General features: G+C 37.3%; 1 protein-coding gene across 3 annotated transcripts in view; it reads right to left on the bottom strand.

Annotated features, from left to right (window-relative positions):
• The window catches only part of GMDS (GDP-mannose 4,6-dehydratase), a 640,099-nt gene that overhangs the window by 502,922 nt on the left and 119,088 nt on the right, over positions 1–18,089 (bottom strand). The gene's annotated exons all lie outside the window — the stretch shown is intronic.

The following is an 18,089-nucleotide window of genomic DNA, read 5'->3' as shown; positions in this document are numbered from 1 at the left end:
CCTACCAGGGATTAGACACAACCCCCCATCTTAGTCACAGCAGCACCAAAGTCCAAATTCCCAATATTGTCAGGGTCTCAGACTGAAAAGCAGGTATCTCTAGTTCAGTCTAATCCGATCATATGTACCTTTTAATCTAATCTTACAAAGCTGAAATGCCTAACTACTGTTTTCTTTCCCAGCTAGTCTCTCTACTAATATTTATGACTTATTTGGGCTATTTGACTATATTTTGTAGATTGGCATCATACATTTGGGAAAATTGAGAGCATATTTTTTTTAATACCACAGCATTATGCTTAAAATTCACATAAGTTATCACATTTTAATAGACATGGTTAACTCAACCTTACAACACATATTTTCTTCAAAATATGTAAGATTATTTCAATCAAAATAATAATAGTCTACATGTCTATAATTCCTATGGTAGCTAAGTACTCTAAGATATTTTTCCCATTTATATCTCTCACAACATCCTGGTGAGGTAACTAATATTATCCCATTTTTTCAGATTAGAAAACTGAAGTTCAGAAAGCTTAAATCCCTTGTTCAAGGTCATAGAGCTAGTTAGAGAACTTGGCAGTATATGAAACCAATTTGTCTAAACCTAACTGTAGTATTATTTCCATAATAATTCTCCTTCAATCAAAATAAAAGTGCTTCAACTAAAACAAGATGCCAGTGCTACAATTTTTAAAACTTTTCAATTACCTAAAAAAAATAAAAAAACTCTAAGTTTACTGAAAAATAATTTTTAACATAAGTACAAATTACTTTTGGAATAATCCACAATTATGAATTATGAATGCTTAAATAACCCCACCTTCCAGTACACTAAACAAAACACTCGTGTGTGTGTGTGTGTGTGTGTGTGTGTGTGCACGCGCACATATGTACACATGTGCACAGACTCAAAGGGATTTCTATGCCATTATCCCTAGGATTTAAAAAACAACAACAACAACAACAACACAGCTCTGCACTTGGAATGTTAAAAACAGATCTTGAGGCAATCAATTCACTGATGAACAACCTCTAAAAAATACAGGACTACTCAATGTGATATGGCAAATAAAAATAAGGATAAGATGTATTTCCTACTTTTAAGGAGTTTTCTAGTGAGAGGACAAGAATATATACAACATTTTCATCATCATCATCATTATATTAGTGATCATATTAATGTTAACATTCATTCACTGGATACCTATGATGTGTTAAGCCAGTGCTGACCAACCAAAATGTATTTGAGCCATATGTGTAATTTTCAATTTTTTAGCAACCAAATTTTAAAAAGTTAAAAAGAGGCCAAAGTTAATTTTAATAAATTTATTTAATCAAATATATCCAAAATGTTATATCAATATGTTAATAAAAATTATTAATGAGATGTTGCACATTCTTTTTTGTATTAAAATCTTCAAAAATCTGTTATTTTACACTTAGAATACATCTCAATTCAGACCTAAATTTTCTTCAGAAGCACTTGATCTGTATTTAGATTTCATAGAATTGAGAACTGAAAAAGGAGAATCACATATCTAGGTTGTATCAAATATACTTAAAAGTCTTCTAAAAACTGAATACCCAAAAAAAAAAAAAAAATTCCCTTTAATATTCATAGGGGCACCTGGATGGCTTAGTCAGTTGCGCATCTGACTCCTGATTTCAGCTCGGGTCACAGTCTCTCAGGATCCTGGGATAAAGCCTGACATCAGGCTACTTGCTCAGTGGGAGGTCTGCTTGAAGATTCTCTCTCCCTCACCCTCTGCCCCTTCCTTCTGCTCACTTTCTTTCTCTCTCTCTAATAAATAAATAAATATTTAAAAAAACAAAATATATTCATCATATACACTGGCAGAATTGGTTCACTTTTTTTTTTTTTAAAGAAAAATTGATTTGATTTTGGATCAAAAGGTTAGCAGGTTAAAATCCATATCTGTTCACATTAACTCACTCTTATGTCAAGTATTAACAGTGAATCCAAATGAGTATTTCCATACACTGGAAAGCAACTCTACTAGTGTTCTTTAATTTTTCTTTCTAGTTTTTATAGTCAGTTTATCTAATGCTACTATTAACTAAAATATTCTACATATTGACTCATGTTGAAAGATGTATAAAGTCATTATTATTGACTACAAAAAATTAAAATTTAATATGAATTCTCACACTCCCTCACTAGATCACAAACTTTTCCTTTCCTTAGAGCTTCAAATTTAGCTCATCTATAAGCACTGTGATAAGACTGAGAAAAACATAAATCACACTGCATGTTTTCTTTATAATTACTAAATATTTGGCAAGCATCCTTTTTGTTTCAAGAAAGAAAAAAATCTCACAGTGGAGTAAATATTACAGAAATCTTTGTAAAACTCATCCATGTTTACACCATGAGTGCTGGCAAAAAGGACAAGATCACTGAGTTCATGTCCTCTATTTCCTTCAACAGGTTTATAAACTGACAATGATTCATATATGTGAATGTATAGACTGAAAAATTTTAACTATAGTATGACATCTTTTAAGTCTGCTTCAGAATATAGGGGAATAAAGCAATAAAACAGACATCAGTCTTTACTTAAAAATTTTAATAAACGCAAATATTTCACCTGCCATAGCTGGCGTCATATCTATTGTGATAGAAATTTTTTCATATCCATCTGAAATTCTTCTTTGACATACAGAACATCCAAAAATATCTATGCTATAAAATTGGCATTTCTCACCAAAAATTTACATCATTTCTTTGTAAATTTTTAAATCCTTTGAGAAAAAGGATATCTAAAGTAGTAACTAGGCAGTAACTCATATATCATACAACTTGTCTAAAGATAAAGAAATGCACTTGAGGGGCGCCTAGGTGGCTCAGTGGGTTAAAGCCTCTGCCTTCGGCTCAGGTCATGGTCTCAGTGTCCTGGGATCGAGCCCCGCATCGGGTTCTGTTCTGCGGGGAGCCTGCTTCCCTCTCTCTCTGCCTGCCTCTCTGCCTACTTGTGATCTCTCTCTGTCAAATAAATAAATAAAATCTTAAAAAAAAATAAAAAATAAATAAAATCAATAAAAAAAAAGAAATGCACTTGGAATTTTTCAAATTTCAAATCAATTGATCTTTCATAGTGTTAGAAAGACCTTGTATTCTACAGGCAACTGGTAACTTAATTAAATATCATTAAAGTTTTATATATATTTTTTGTCTTTTCTAACAAAACTTCAGTAACAAATAATTTATTTTATCTCTCCAACTAGAATTGGTTTCCTTTTTTGTGAATTAACTCAAGCCATTTTATAAGCATCCAAAGTGACAAATTCACAGCCTGTTAAAATTTTAAATGTATTAGATATTTAATTCAGATTTCAGACATTAATTCTTTTTTGATCTTTGAGAGGAAACTTCAAATCTTCTAATGATTTATTTTAAATATCTCTTTATACTAACCACTTTATTTTCTTTAAATTTTTTTTACACAACAGTTTTTTCTATTTTGCTCCAGCAGAGCATATTGCAAATTAACCATGGAATTTCCAGTCTATTTATGTCTTCATTGCTCTGATCATAGTACTAGTTTCTATGTCTGCATTCAATTCTGTGGCAGTAATGTGCCTTTGTTTTAAATTCTAAAATTGGCCTATAGTTATTTGAACTGGAAAAAAATTATATTTTAGTTAAAAAATATAAACATTTCCATTTAATTACCAATGATGAGGTACATGTATCCCTGTAAGTCCTGCTGTCTGCATAAAATCAACAAACACACTACAATGTTAGATAGAACACGGGAAAAAAATCATTCTGAGTGAATAATTAGTTGACATCAACAAAATCAGTGGTGTGTTTAAGTGAGAAATGCACTAAACTGAAATGTAATCCTACCAAAACAAGAGAGTTATGTTTAATAGAAATATGTTTTATATTGCTTCCATTTAAAAAATTCATTTCCTTAGTCCTTTATCCACACCTTAATTGTTCAATAGCCACAGATGGCTTATGGCTACAATTTTGGACGGTACAGTGATAGGCTGTGTTTTCAGCAGTTTACATTTATTAACATGTAATTCCCACAACAACTCTTTAAACTATTTATTCTAATTATCCCCCATTACAGACAAAGAAACTCAGGCAGAAGCAATTAAGTAACTTACCCAAAGTCATACAGCTATTAACCAGGGAACCTGGGATTTAGACCCAGACAGTCTGACTCCAGAGACTCTTGCCCACTATCCCACACTGTCCAAAGTTCAACAGAGGCACAGACTTTAATGAGAGATGACACAAGAGGTGCCAGGTGTTTTAAAAATACAAACCAAACTACTTAGCAATTGGAAGTAGGGAGCCAAGACAGATAGGAAGGCACTGTGAACAGGAGAAAGGCCTGAGCTTAAAGATACATACTAGCCAAAAGGAAAACCAATTTGGTGTAAGGAGTGGCTGAGAAGTGTGAGCAAAGGGCTACTCATCCTGAATGGACAAAAGATGAGCAGCTCCAGTAAATCAACAATGACTCCCAAAGGCATAGCCTCATCTTAAACCCTGCAATCTAGGGATGTTGGTTACCTTCTATCAAAAAAGTCATGGCAAACATGATTAAGGATCTTGAGAGGGGAAGATTGTTTTGTTGGATTATCTGGGTGGGCCCTAAATCCAGTCACAAGCATCCCTATAAGAGGCAGGCACTGAAAGATTTCACAGACAGAAGAGGAGGAGGCCCTGTGACCAGAGAAACAGATTGAAGTGCTGAAGCCACAAGTCAAGGGATGCCATCAGCCACCAGAAGCTCCAAGAGCAAGGAATGGATTCTCCTATAGAGCCTCTGGCGGGAGCACAGTCCTACCCCACACCTGATTTGGGAATTCTGGTCTCCAAAACTATGAGAGGATAAATCTATTGTTTTAAGCCACTCAGTTTGCAATATACTACAGCAACCCCTAGGAAGTTACTTCAGGATTTCTCAAAACCTAGAGCATGCAAGTGTACCTTATGAATCAGCAAGAGGGAAATCTAGGAAGCAGTGTTTCCCAATTTTTTCATGACAGAATCCTCACTCCCTCTGAGGGGAGAGCTGGTGGTAAAAGAGAGACAATCTGTTAACATCTGGCAGATCTAGCATTCTACTAACAACATCTGGGAAATTCTGAGCCAAGACACATTCTAGAAGGCATGTAATTTAGGCAAGTAAGTATGAACTATATTCAAACAACAATAAAAAAAAAAAAGATTTTTGAGAAATGTTGCAAAAAGCCAACCATTTGGGGTGAGGAAATCTAGCACATTATTGAACCTGGGCTCCAGGTGACTTCAAAGTGGCAGAAAACATGGCTTTGGGAGATAGGTAACCAGTTGAGCTAACCAATTCAGTTAACAATACAGTAAGTTGTAGTACACTCTAGATGAAACCACCACCTCTAGGAAGTGTTATAAGTTCTATGAGGGACACAAATAAGCTCAAGTAGCTTCAGAGCGTGATAAATAAGAAATGGCATTAAAGAACAAAAAAGGTGTTGTTCCCAGAAAACAACAAAGGAGAAACAAAATAGCAGTAACTTCAAGTAACTAAAGAGTTAAAATAAGAGAAAAAAAAATGAACTACAAAGGGGTCAGTAAAAGCCAAAAATTAAATACCCAAGGGGTGTGAGATCAGGCTCAGCACAAAGCCCTCCACGGATGCTGGTGTTAAAAGCTCCTGGTTGATCTGGATACTCTTGCAAAGACAGAATGGCTAGTTTTTGACTGCTGTAGGAGGACAAAATCCACAGGGGTAGGAAGTTGGCCTACAAAATCAATATGCTTCCTCCAACTCTAAGATTCTAATGTCCCAAACTGGCCACAGACCTGTTTGTCACACCCACGTGTATAGCTGGAATAATAAGTGAATAAAAAATATTGTGTTAAGCTTGGGGTAAAATTCAAAATATTTCATAACTTGTAGCACAGGTGCTAACCCATCAGAATGGTTGCCAGCTTACATGCCTCTAAGTAAGTACACATCAGATGAATTTTAGCCTTCATAAAACTTTGACAAGTGCCCTAGAGTTGAATATGGATTTTTAGCAGGCAGGAATACAGACAGAAGAGGAAAAAATTAACACCACTTAAAAACCGTTTATTTGAATTGACAATAGGTCCCTGGGCTTAGGAAACCACAAGATGGAAGGGAAAGATGACCAGGTAGGCTGGAAGCTACTCTCTCTCTACTGGACATCTGACCACAAACTCCTGGCAGCTGCACTCAGGACCCAGCAGCCACACACTTAACCACAGCCTCCAAGTGTCCTCTTGGCACCTTCCGCAAACACTACTTCCATGCCAAGAAGTCTGGGTTTAGTTTTGGTTCCATTCTCTGTGTCTGTCTCCCTCTCCCTTCTTTTCCCCTATTCCCCTAGCATAAATGTGGGTCCCACTGGTTTCAAGCTAATAATATCTACTTAGCAGCAACTGTCTAATAGGTTAACGCCCAACAATGGGCACTTGTATTTTCTTATAAGGTGGAGGTAAATTATGGCACTTGAACAAAGACCTTATTATCTAAATTTTACTGCATGTTTACTACAAGCCAGTTTCAATTTTATGTTTTTATCTCTAGGCCCTAAGACAAAGGAGAGAGAAAGTTCATTTTCATATTTGAGGGACTTACTGTCTAATTATACTAACAATGTCAGGCTAAAAACAGGAGTTGATCCAGGTTGAACTGTGTCCCCCTAAAAATTCACATATGAAAGTTCTCAACCCCCACTATTTCAGAATGTGACTTTATTTGGAAATAGGGTCACTGCAGATAAAATTAGTTAAGATGAGGTCACACGAAAGTAGGGTGGGCCCTAATCTGATAGGTGTTCTTTATAAAAAGGAGAATTTTAGACAGAAATGCACACAGGGAAAACATCATGTGAAAATTAAGGCAGAGGACAAAGGTGATGCTCACACAAGTCAAGGGATGCCAAATATACCAATAAACCCCAAAAGCAAGGGGAGAGACCTGGAAGAGATTCTCCCTCATGGCCCTCAGAAGGAACCAACTACCTTGCTGACACCTCAGTCTTGGACAGCTAACTTCCAGAACTATGAGAAAATAAATTTCTGTTGTTTAAATCATCTGACCTACGGTACTTTGTTATAACAGCCGTAGGAAAATAATCCAGGACTCAAAAGTATTAAGGAGGGCACACAAAAGTTCAGACAGGGCCGGGGGAAAAGGTCAGAGGAAAGTTTCTGCTCTTTGAGCTTCTAGTTGACTGTCAGGAACCACCAGATTCAAAGCCAACCCGGTCCTCCCTCCCAGTGCTCTGCCTGCCAGCCACACTGACCTTCCTTGGGCTCCATAAGCTGTATTTCCTGAGCTTCACAGAGACGGCTCCCTCTTCCTCAACTCCCCTGATTACTCTGTTGCTCACTATCCACCTATTGGGACTCCCATAATTCTAGACATCAGTATGACCATCATTTTTTCAGAAAATCCTTCCTGATGTGCTCTACCCTGACTGAATCAGAACCTCTAGCTGTTAGAAACACTCAAAGCACACAGCTCTTTCCTTCATAGCTCCTGTCACATGTCTCATTATATGTCAATGACAATGGATTATGTGCCTTCCTCACTGGACTGCAGAATCCATGAGGACAGCACCACAATCACTTTACTCATCATGACCCAGGACACTGTTAGGTAGTGGGAATACAACAACTATTTGCTCAATAAAATAAAATTCAATGTCCTTGGGTTTCTAATCTCACAGGAAATGCCAATGTCCTGTCTGCAACTTATGCATCAAAAGTTGTCTTACCAATCAGCTTTGACTTCTTGTCTTAAAACACAAAAATACAAATACACTCTCATCTCCCACACTGCCAGTGGAAGTGAACTACTGACTCTATTTCTACAGTGCTGCATGAGCCCTCCCTCAGGGTACCTCTCAGATTCTCAGCTGCCATCCACTTCTCCCCACCACACTGGGCACTGCCTCAGTCTTCCTGCCCCCCATACCTAAGCCACCATACACCCAGCACATCAAGGTAAAGGGGCTGTGCTACTCCCACAACTAAACTTTTCCAACAAAATGTAAGCAGAATTCCAATACATAACACAAAAGGGATTACTACAAAGTTATCTGGTTTCAAGGTCAGGGGAGTTAGGGAGGGCTGTGGAAAAGGACAGAGTCCTTCCCATACACTTTGCCTCCCACTCCTCTCTGTGTCCCACCCCCTACCTCGAGCCAAACTTGAGGTACCTCAGACAACCTAAGGCTCTTCAAAACACAGTTTAGAAACCACCAGCCCATCTGATTAAACTTACGTTTTCTAATAAAGAAGTCAAAGCTCTTAATTAACTATCATCTCCATTCCCAAAAGCCTAACCAAATAAAAGTATGTGGGCATTTCATATCCTGGCTCCAATATTCCTTGTCATATGTATTTTTTTTTCACTCACTCATTCATTCATTCATTCAATCATCAACTATATGCTGATATTCCAAAAGGAGGGTTACAGGCAAGTCTTACCTTTCAAGACATGAAAACATGGTAGATGAGAGAGTTGGGTCTATCAATGCATGTCATAATAGTAATGGTAATAATAAAAATAGCAGGTAATATTTATCATGGGGGCAGAATTGGTAGAAATATTCTATAAGCATTAGCCTTCTGAGCAACCCTATTGGTAGGGTCTGATTATAACACCAGTTCTAGGAATGAACAGAGTCTTAAAGAGGTGAGGTCAGGTCCTATAGCTAGAAAGAAGCAAAGTGTAAATTAAAAGTTAGATATTTTTGACTATGTTGAAGAGATATCTGCACCCCCATGTTCATAGCACCATTATTTATCATAGCCATAACATGGAAACAACTTAAGTGCCCATGGACAGATGAATGAATAAAAAAGTTGTCAAACACATATACATATATATATATATATATACACATACACACACATATATTATATATGAGTATTATTCAGCCATAGCAAAAGAGGAAATCCTGCCATTGTGACATGAATGGATCTTGAAATAACTAAAACAGAAGTGAAATAACTGAAACAGAGTATAAATACTGTATGATTTCAGTCATCTGTGGAATCTTAAAAAAAAAAAAAAATCTCGGGGCGCCTGGGTGGCTCAGTGGGGTAAAGCCTCTGCCTTCGGCTCAGGTAATGATCCTAGGGTCCTGGGATGGAGCCCCACATCGGGCTCTCTGCTCAGTGGGGAGCCTGCTTCCCTTCCTCTCTCTCTGCCTGCCTCTCTGGCTACTTGTGATCTCTGTCAAATAAATAAATAAAATCTTTTTTAAAAATCTCATCAAGAAAGAGATGAGAGGGACACATGGGTGGCTCAGTCAGTTAAGCATCTGCCTTCAGCTTAGGTCATGATCCTGGGGTCCCAGGATCAAGTCCCTCATCAGGCTCCTTGTTCACGGAGAAGCCTACTTCTCCCTCTGCCTGCCACTCCCCCTGCTTGTGTTCTCTCTTACACTCTCTGACAAATAAACAAATAAAATCTAGGAAGGAAGGAAGGAAGGAAGAAAGGAGAGGAGAGGAGAGGAGAGGAGAGGAGAGGAGAGGAGAGGAGAGGAGAGGAGATTTATGGTTCCCAAAGATGGGGGGTGAGGGAGAGTGATTAGAGGAAGGTGGTCAAAAGGTAGAAACTTCCAGTTATGAGATAAATAAGTATTAAGAATGTAATGTACAATATAATGACTACAGTTAACACCTGCCACATGGTATATGTAAAAGTTGTTAAGAAAGTAAATCCTAAGGCTTCTCATCACAAAGGAAAAAAAACATTTTTGTATATATATGAGATGATGGATGTTAACTAAACTTATTGCAGTAATTACTTCATAATACAACTCAAATCATTATATTGTACACTTTAAACTTATACGGTGCTGTATATCAATTTTATCTCCATAAATTGGAGCAAAAATCATATCTTTTGTAATCTTTCATATGATGGTCAATTGCATGCAACCATGGGAGAGGTTCGGGAAAAAAAAAAAAGTTTATTATATTCACAATTCCTAGACACAAGGAGGAACAGCACACCATGTAAAGCCATAATGGGGAAACCTCAGGATTGTCAAGAGGCAGAAATCAAAACCAAGGGAAAAAACAAGGTCAGAGCCTTTACTGGGGTTTCCAAGGGAAAGGTAAGGCAGGAAGGCAGGGCAGTTTCAGTTTGGTAGTCTGAATAATTTGGGCAGACTCTAAGCTATAGGAGTGGTCCCTAGATGCCTGACACCTAGCCCTGGGATGACCAAGGCAGAGGAATATCGTCTCCTGGGGTGTAAAGGCCCAGACAGAGGAGGTATGGCTCTGGATTGGTATTGGCTGGTATTGGCTCTGATATCAAAGGCACGCTCCCAGCTGGGCCCTTTGTTATCTCTATTTGCTGGCTCCAGGAGAGGCAGATTGTCCCAGCCAGAAAGATTTTTAAGATACTGAAACATTATAACACAGAAGATTTTAAATATGAACAATTAACCAAATTATGTGACTTTAAACCTTCCAATCCCTGTTCCGGCTGCATCCCTAGTACAGCAAAGGTGTGACACTAAGACCAGGGACAAAGTTATAGGCCCTAGTAAGGAGCATGATGACATACCTAGAAGGTTAGAAAAAGGTCCACAGAAAAGACAGTGCTTAAAGTGGGTAGTAAAGGAGAAGCAGGAACTTGCAAGAGGATTAAAAATGGAGGACAGGCTTTCTAACAAAAGGGACTAACCTGTGAAAAGGCAAGCTGGCCAATCCAGTCAACTAAAAGTTGCTAGAGCCAGGGTCCTGGGAGAACCCAGCAAGTGGAGGATAGATATGAGGATAAGAACCCTGTATGAAAGGGCCACTAGCACCAGGGCAAGAATCCTCAATTTTCAATTAGGGGTATAATAATAAGAAATATGAATAGATCTGCATTTTAGTTCAACTTCTCAAAAGATTATCAAGTACAATTATTGTCTAGGCACATATATAACAGAAAAGTTTAATGCCAGAATATACCAACAAATTCAAAATATTATATTAAAAAAGACAACCCAGGGGCATCTGGGTGGCTCAGTCAGTTAAGTGTCTACCTTCGACTCAGGTCCTGATCCCAGATCCTGGGGTTGAGTACTGTATCAGAATCCCTGCTCATCGGGGAGTCTGCTTTTTCCTCTGTCCTCCCCCCTCTCATGCTCTTTCTCTCTCACTCTCACTCTCTCAAATAAATAAATATTTTTTAAAAATACTTAAAAAAAAAAAAGACAACCCAATAAAAATACTGGCAAATGCACAAACTGGTATATTCTAGAAGAAACACAAATTGCCAGTAATCACATGAAAGATGCTCAGTCTTCATTAGTAATCAGGGAAAAGCAAATTAAAACCACAATGAGATAATATTCTACACCCACTAGCTTAGCCAGTTTAAAAATTTACCAAAATCAATTATTAGCAAAAATACATTAGCAAAACATATTTGTATATATTACTAGTGAGAATGAAAATCAGTAAAACCCTTTACAAGATAGCAGTCAATCATATACCAATGTTGAAATTGTTCATACTCTAAGATGTAGCTTATACCCTAGAGAGACTCCTGTTCATGACACATAAAAAATCTTCAGAGAAAGAGTATTTGTAAAAGCAAGGTATGGAAACAATTCAGATGACCAGGAACAGGAAAACTGGTAATTGTGGTATACTCAGAAAAATGAATGTTACACAGAAGTGGAAATGAATCAAGTGTACTTATTCACCTCAAAGTTGATAAATCTTATAAACAATGTTGAATAAAAAATATATAGAATATATAGCATGATATAATCTTTATAAATTAAAAAATACACAAAATTAAATAATATATTTATTAACATTCATGGATGATAAAACCCTATAGAAAAACAAGAGATTAAGCAAATGTCATGATCCTGATTATCTATGGGGTTTAGAAGAAAAGAACAAACAGGAGCATTCATCAAGATTGTATCATTTTTTAAGTTAGTAGTAGATTCATTTACTTACTATGCTTCATAAATTACTGAGATATTACATGTTATTTTGCATATTATAAGTATTCCCTAATTAAAAATAAATAACAATAAAGTACATGGCACAGAACAGGCCCTTAAGAAATTATAGATTATTCCATAAGATGGAAGGGCTTAGAACACATGACTAGGATAAGGCAGGGAGAGGGATGAATGAACAGGATAAGGCAGGGAGAGGGATGAATGAACAGAATGGAAGAATACCTGGCATGCCCAGGAAGTGAACAGGCTCAAGAGCAAATAGAGAAGGTCTGGTCTAAAAAGGAAGGAAAATGGCTCCCAACCTGGGGAAAAGGATGGGTACAGATGGAGATAATGCAGTACTGGAAAGGGAAGGGTATTTCAGGAACCAAAAAGAGTCAAAGACAGTATTTTAGAATAAAAAGAAAAATAAGACATTCAAAAGAATTCTTTAGTTTTGATAAAACCTAATAAAAATTACCATTTGGCCAATGTGCAAAAGTGATGCTCTGAAACAAATTATGAAGAAAATCAAAAAAGTAACTCTTTGACCTCTGATACGGTAGACTCTGCCAAGATTAGAAAACCAATCTCTCACCCACACATGTTCTGAGCCCCTAATTTCAGTGGCACATGACACTGGTTGCTAGGCCAGAAGAGATTCATGAGATACTGAACTTGAAGTTTCCAATGACTTGGTCCAAAAATATTAGGATATTTTGAAAATATTCCAAAGGGGGTAGGAAAGACCTAGATATTAGATTGCTATAAACTTGAAACCCTAGAATTAATTATCTTAGTCTTACATTAAAACCGTGAAAACTGGGAGGAGTCAAGATGGAGGAGGAGTAGCAGACTGAGATGACATCAGGTGCAGGAGTTCACCTATAGTTATCTAACCATTCCGAACTCCTACAAACCCAACAGGAGATCAAAGAGAAGAGCAGCAATTCTAGAAACAGAAAATAGTCCATTTTCTGAAACGTAGGACATGCAGGGAAGTGAATCTGAAACAATGGGAAGATAAACTGTGGGGGAAGGAGCCAGCTCCCAACAAGCAGTGGAGCAACAGAGCACAAAATTTGAAACTCTAAAAGTCTGCTCCACTGAAGGGCATCACTCCAGAGGCTAAGCAGGTGTGGAGCCATTGAGGGGACAGTGTGGTCTCAGGTCCCGTGGGGTGACTGAAAGATCAGGGGTGTCTGAGTGTGGCAAGCTGCCAGGTATCAGAGCGAGGAAGCCAGCAACAGAGACGGAACTGAGGAGTGAGCTCTCAGCTCAGGGTTACATTAAACTGTGATCCACAGCACAGATAGACCACTGCTCTTTGAGCAGGGACCCCACAAGACACAGATCCAGGGAAACCCACCGACATCCACTGGAAGAGCAAAGTGGCAAGATCTGGTGGGTTTGGAGACTCCAAACGGGGTTGTGTGCCACAGGGAGAAATGCTCCGTCACAGGCCAGGTGAGCTCAGAGCACAGCCGGAGATCAGGGAGATGGGAGTGATTGAGCATCTTTCTCCAAGGGCGCACTAAGGAGTGGGCCCCTGAGCTCTCAACTCCTCCGGGCCAGAGATTGGGGGGCTGCATTTTCATTCCCATCCTCCAGACCTCCACGGAAAGCGTTCAGGTTCCGAAAGTTCCCAAAAGTGAACCCGAGCAGATTACTTAGCCCGGCCCCTGGCAAGGGCAGCACAATTCCGACTTCAGCAAAGACATTTGAGAATCACTACAATAGGCCCCTCCCCCAGAAGATCAGCAAGAACATCTAGCCAAGACCAAGCTCACTGATCAAGGAGAACAGTGGAATTCTAGAGGAGGGGAAAGCAAAGCATGGAATTCAGGGCTTTCTCCCCATGATTCCTTAGTATTGCAAAGTTAATTAAATTTATTTAATTTTATTTTTTCTTATTCTAATTTGTTTAAAATATTTCCTCTTTCCTCTTTTAACTAGATCTTAACAATACCTTTCTAAAAAAAAATTCTTTTTAAACCTTCATTATTATACTCATATGTAACACTTCATTGTACCTAACTTTATTTTTTGTATATATATAGGGTTTGTTTATTTGTTTTTCTAAAAAATTTCAGGATACAATTTCTTCTAATAGATCAAAACATACCCTAAATCTAGTACAGGGCTTTGTTCTAATCTCCAGCCTGAGAAAATTCTCTCCACTTTCTTTTTCTTTCTTTTTCTAAGCAACTTATCTTATTAATTCTTTTTTAGAATATTTTTTTTCATTTTCATCTTTACAGTCATATTCCATCCCTCCATTGTGTTTACCCATATTTTTACATATATATGTTTTTCTTTCCTTAAAATTTTGGAAGGAAGTTTCTTCTAACAGAAAAAAATACACGCAAAATCAAGTGGGTGGCTCTGTTCTATTCACCAGTCTAATATATATATATATATATATATATATATATATATATATATATATATATATTCTTATTTTAGGTTTTTTTAATTTCTGTTTTTAACTTCTCTTTATGCCCTTTCTTCTCCCCCAGATCTGGGGTATCTTCTGATTTGGTTAGCTTACATTTTTCTGGGGTATTTGTTACCCTTTTAGTATTTTGTTCTCTTTCATATATTCTTATCTGGACAAAATGACAAGGTGGAAAAACACCACAAAATAAAGAACAAGAGGCAGTACCAAAGGCTAAGGACCTAATCAATACAGACATTGGTAATATGTCAGATCTAGAGTTCAGAATGACGATTCTCAAGGTGCTAGCTGGGCTCAAAAAAGGCATGGAAGATATTAGAGAAACCCAGTCTGGAGAAATAAAAGCCCTTTCTAGAGAAATAAAAGAACTAAAATCTAAACAAGCTGAAATCAAAAAAAAGCTATTAATGAGGTGCAATCAAAAATGGAGGCCCTTACTGCTAGGACAAATGAGGCAGGAGAGAGAATTAGTGATATAGAAGACCAAATAATGGAGAATAAAGAAGCTGAGCAAAACAGAGAAAAACAACTACTGGACCACAAGGGGAGAATTCGAGAGAGAAGTGATACCATAAGACAAAACAATATTAGAATAATTGGGATTCCAGAAGAAGAAGAAAGAGAGAGGGGGGCAGAAGGTATATTGGAGAGAATTATTGTAGAGAATTTCCCTAATATAGCAAAGGGAACAAGCATCAAAATCCAGGAGGCACAGAGAACTCCCCTCAAAATCAGTAAGAATAGGTCCACACCCCATCATCTAATAGTAAAACTTACAAGTCTTAGTGACAAAGAGAAAATCCTGAAAACAGCTAAGGACAAGTTTGTAACATACAATGGTAAAAATATTAGATTGGCAGTAGACTTATCCACAGACACCTGACAGGCCGGAAAGAACTGGCATGATATATTCAGAGCACTAAATGAGAAAATCATGCAGCCAAGAATACTATATCCAGCTAGGCTATCATTGAAAATAGGAAGAGAGATAAAAGGACAAACAAAAACTGAAAGAATTTCTAAACACCAAACCAGCCTTACAGGAAACATTGAAAGGGGTCCTCTAAGCAAAGAGAGAGCCTAAAAGTAGTAGATCAGAAAGGAACAGAGACGATATACAGTAACAGTCACCTTACAGGCAATACAACGGTACTAAATTCATATTTCTCAATAGTTACCCTGAATGTAAATGGGCTGAATGCTCCCAATCAAAAGACACAGGGTATCAGAATGGATAAAAAAACAAAACCCATCAATATGCTGTCTACAAGAAACTCATTTTAGACCCAAAGATGCCTCCAGATTTAAAGTGAGGGAATGGAAAACAATTTACAATGCTAATGGACATCAAAAGAAAACTATAGTGGCAATCCTTATATCAGATCAATTAGACTTTAAGCCAAAGACTATAATAAGAGATGAAGAAGGACACTGTATCTGACTCAAAGGGTCTGTCCGACAAGAAGATCAAACAATCTTAAATATCTATGCCCCTAACATGGGAGCAGCTGACTATATAAACCAATTAATAACAGAATCAAAGAAACACATTGACAATAATACAATAATAGTAGGGGACTTTAATACCCCCCTCACTGAAATGGACAGATCATCCAAACAAAAGATCAACAAGGAAATAAAGGCTTTAAATGACACACTGGACCAAATGGACATCACAGATATATTCAAAACATTCCATCCAAAAGAAACAGAATATACATTCTTCTCTAGTGCACATGGAACATTCTCCAGAAGAGATCACATCCTGGGTAACAAGTCAGGTCTCAACCGCTACCAAAAAAATGGGATCATTCCCTGCATATTGTCAGACCAAAATTCTTTGAAGCTAGAACTCAAACACAAGAGGAAAGCTGGAAAGGACCCAAATACATGGAGGCTAAGAGCATCCTTCTAAAGAATGAATGAATGGGTCAACCAGAAAATTAAAGAAGAATTGAAAAACTTCATGGAAACAAATGATTAAAAAAAACACAATGGTTCAAAATCTATAGGACACAGCAAAGGCAGTCCTGAGAGGAAAATATATAGTAATAGAAGCCTTTCTCAAGAAACAAGAAAGGTCTCAAATACACAACCTAATCCTGCACCTAAAGGAGGTGGAGAAAGAACAGGAAAAAAAAAAAAATTTAAGGCTAAACCCAGCAGAAGAAGAGATATAATAAAGATCAGAGCAGAAATCTATGAAATAGAAACAAACAAACAAACAAAAAAACAGTAGAACAAGTCAATGAAACTAGGAGCTGGTTCCTTGAAAGAATTAATAAGATTGATAAACCCCTGGCCAGACTTAACAAAAAGAAAAGAGAAAGAACCCAAATAAATAAAATAGTGAATGAAAGAAGAGAGATCACAACCAACACCAAAGAAATACAAACAATTATAAGAACATATTATGAGCAATTATATGCCAGAAAATTTGAATCTGGAAGAAATGGATGCATTTCTAGAGATGTATAAAATACCAAAACTGAAGCAGGAAGAAATAGAAAACATGAACAGACCCATAACCAGTAAGGAGATTGAAGCAGTCATCAAAAATCTCCCACCGAACAAGGGCCCAGGACCAGACAACTTCCCAGGGGAATTCCACCAAACATTTAAAGAAGAATTAATACCTATTCTCCTGAAACTGTTCCTAAAAATAGAAATGGAAGGAAAACTTCCAAACTCATTTTACAAGGCCAGCATTACCTTGATCCCAAAACCAGACAAAGACCCCATCAAAGAAGAGAATTACAGACCAATATCCTTGATGAACACAGATGTGGAAATTCTCACCAAAATACTAGCCAAGGATTATCCACCATGACCAAGTGGGATTTATTCCAGGGCTGCAAGGTTGGTTCAACATCCACAAATCAATCAGTGTGATATAATACATTAATAAAAGAAAAAACAAGAACCATATGATACTCTCAATAGATGAGGAAAAAGCATTTCACAAAGTACAGCATCCTTTCCTGATCAAAACTCCTCACACTGTAAGGATAGACGGTACATACTTCAATATCATCAAAGCCATCTATGAAAAACCCACAGTGAATATCATTCTTAATGGAGAAAAACTGAGAGCGTTTCCACTAAGGTCAGGAACACGGCAGGGACGTCCGTTATCACCGCTGCTATTCAGCATAGTACTAGAAGTTCTAACTTCAGCAATCAGACAACAAAAAGCAACTAAAGGCATCCAAATCAGCAAAGAAGAAGTCAAACTATCACTCTTTGTAGATGATATGATACTTTATGTGGAAAACCCAAAAGATTCCATTCCAAATCTGCTAGAAAGTGTCAGGATATAAAATCAATGCACAGAAATCAGTTGCATTTCTTTACACCAACAAGACAGAAGAAAGAGAAATTAAGGAGTCCATCCCATTTACAACTGCACCCAAAACAATAAGATACCTAGGAATAAACCTAACCAAAGAGGCAAAGAATCTATACTCAGAAAACTATAAAGTACTCATGAAAGAAATTGAGGAAGACACAAAGGAATGGAAAAATGTTCCATGCTCATGGATTGGAAGAACAAATATTGTGAAAATGTCTATGTTACCTAAAGCAATCTACACATTTAATGCAATCCCTATCAAAATCCCATCAATTTTTTTCAAAAAATTGGAACAAATAATCCTAA

Source organism: Lutra lutra, chromosome 6 (genome assembly GCF_902655055.1).
Source record: "Lutra lutra chromosome 6, mLutLut1.2, whole genome shotgun sequence".
In the NCBI taxonomy this organism is placed as follows: Eukaryota; Metazoa; Chordata; class Mammalia; order Carnivora; family Mustelidae; genus Lutra; species Lutra lutra.
This window is presented reverse-complemented; position numbering and strand designations above follow the sequence as displayed.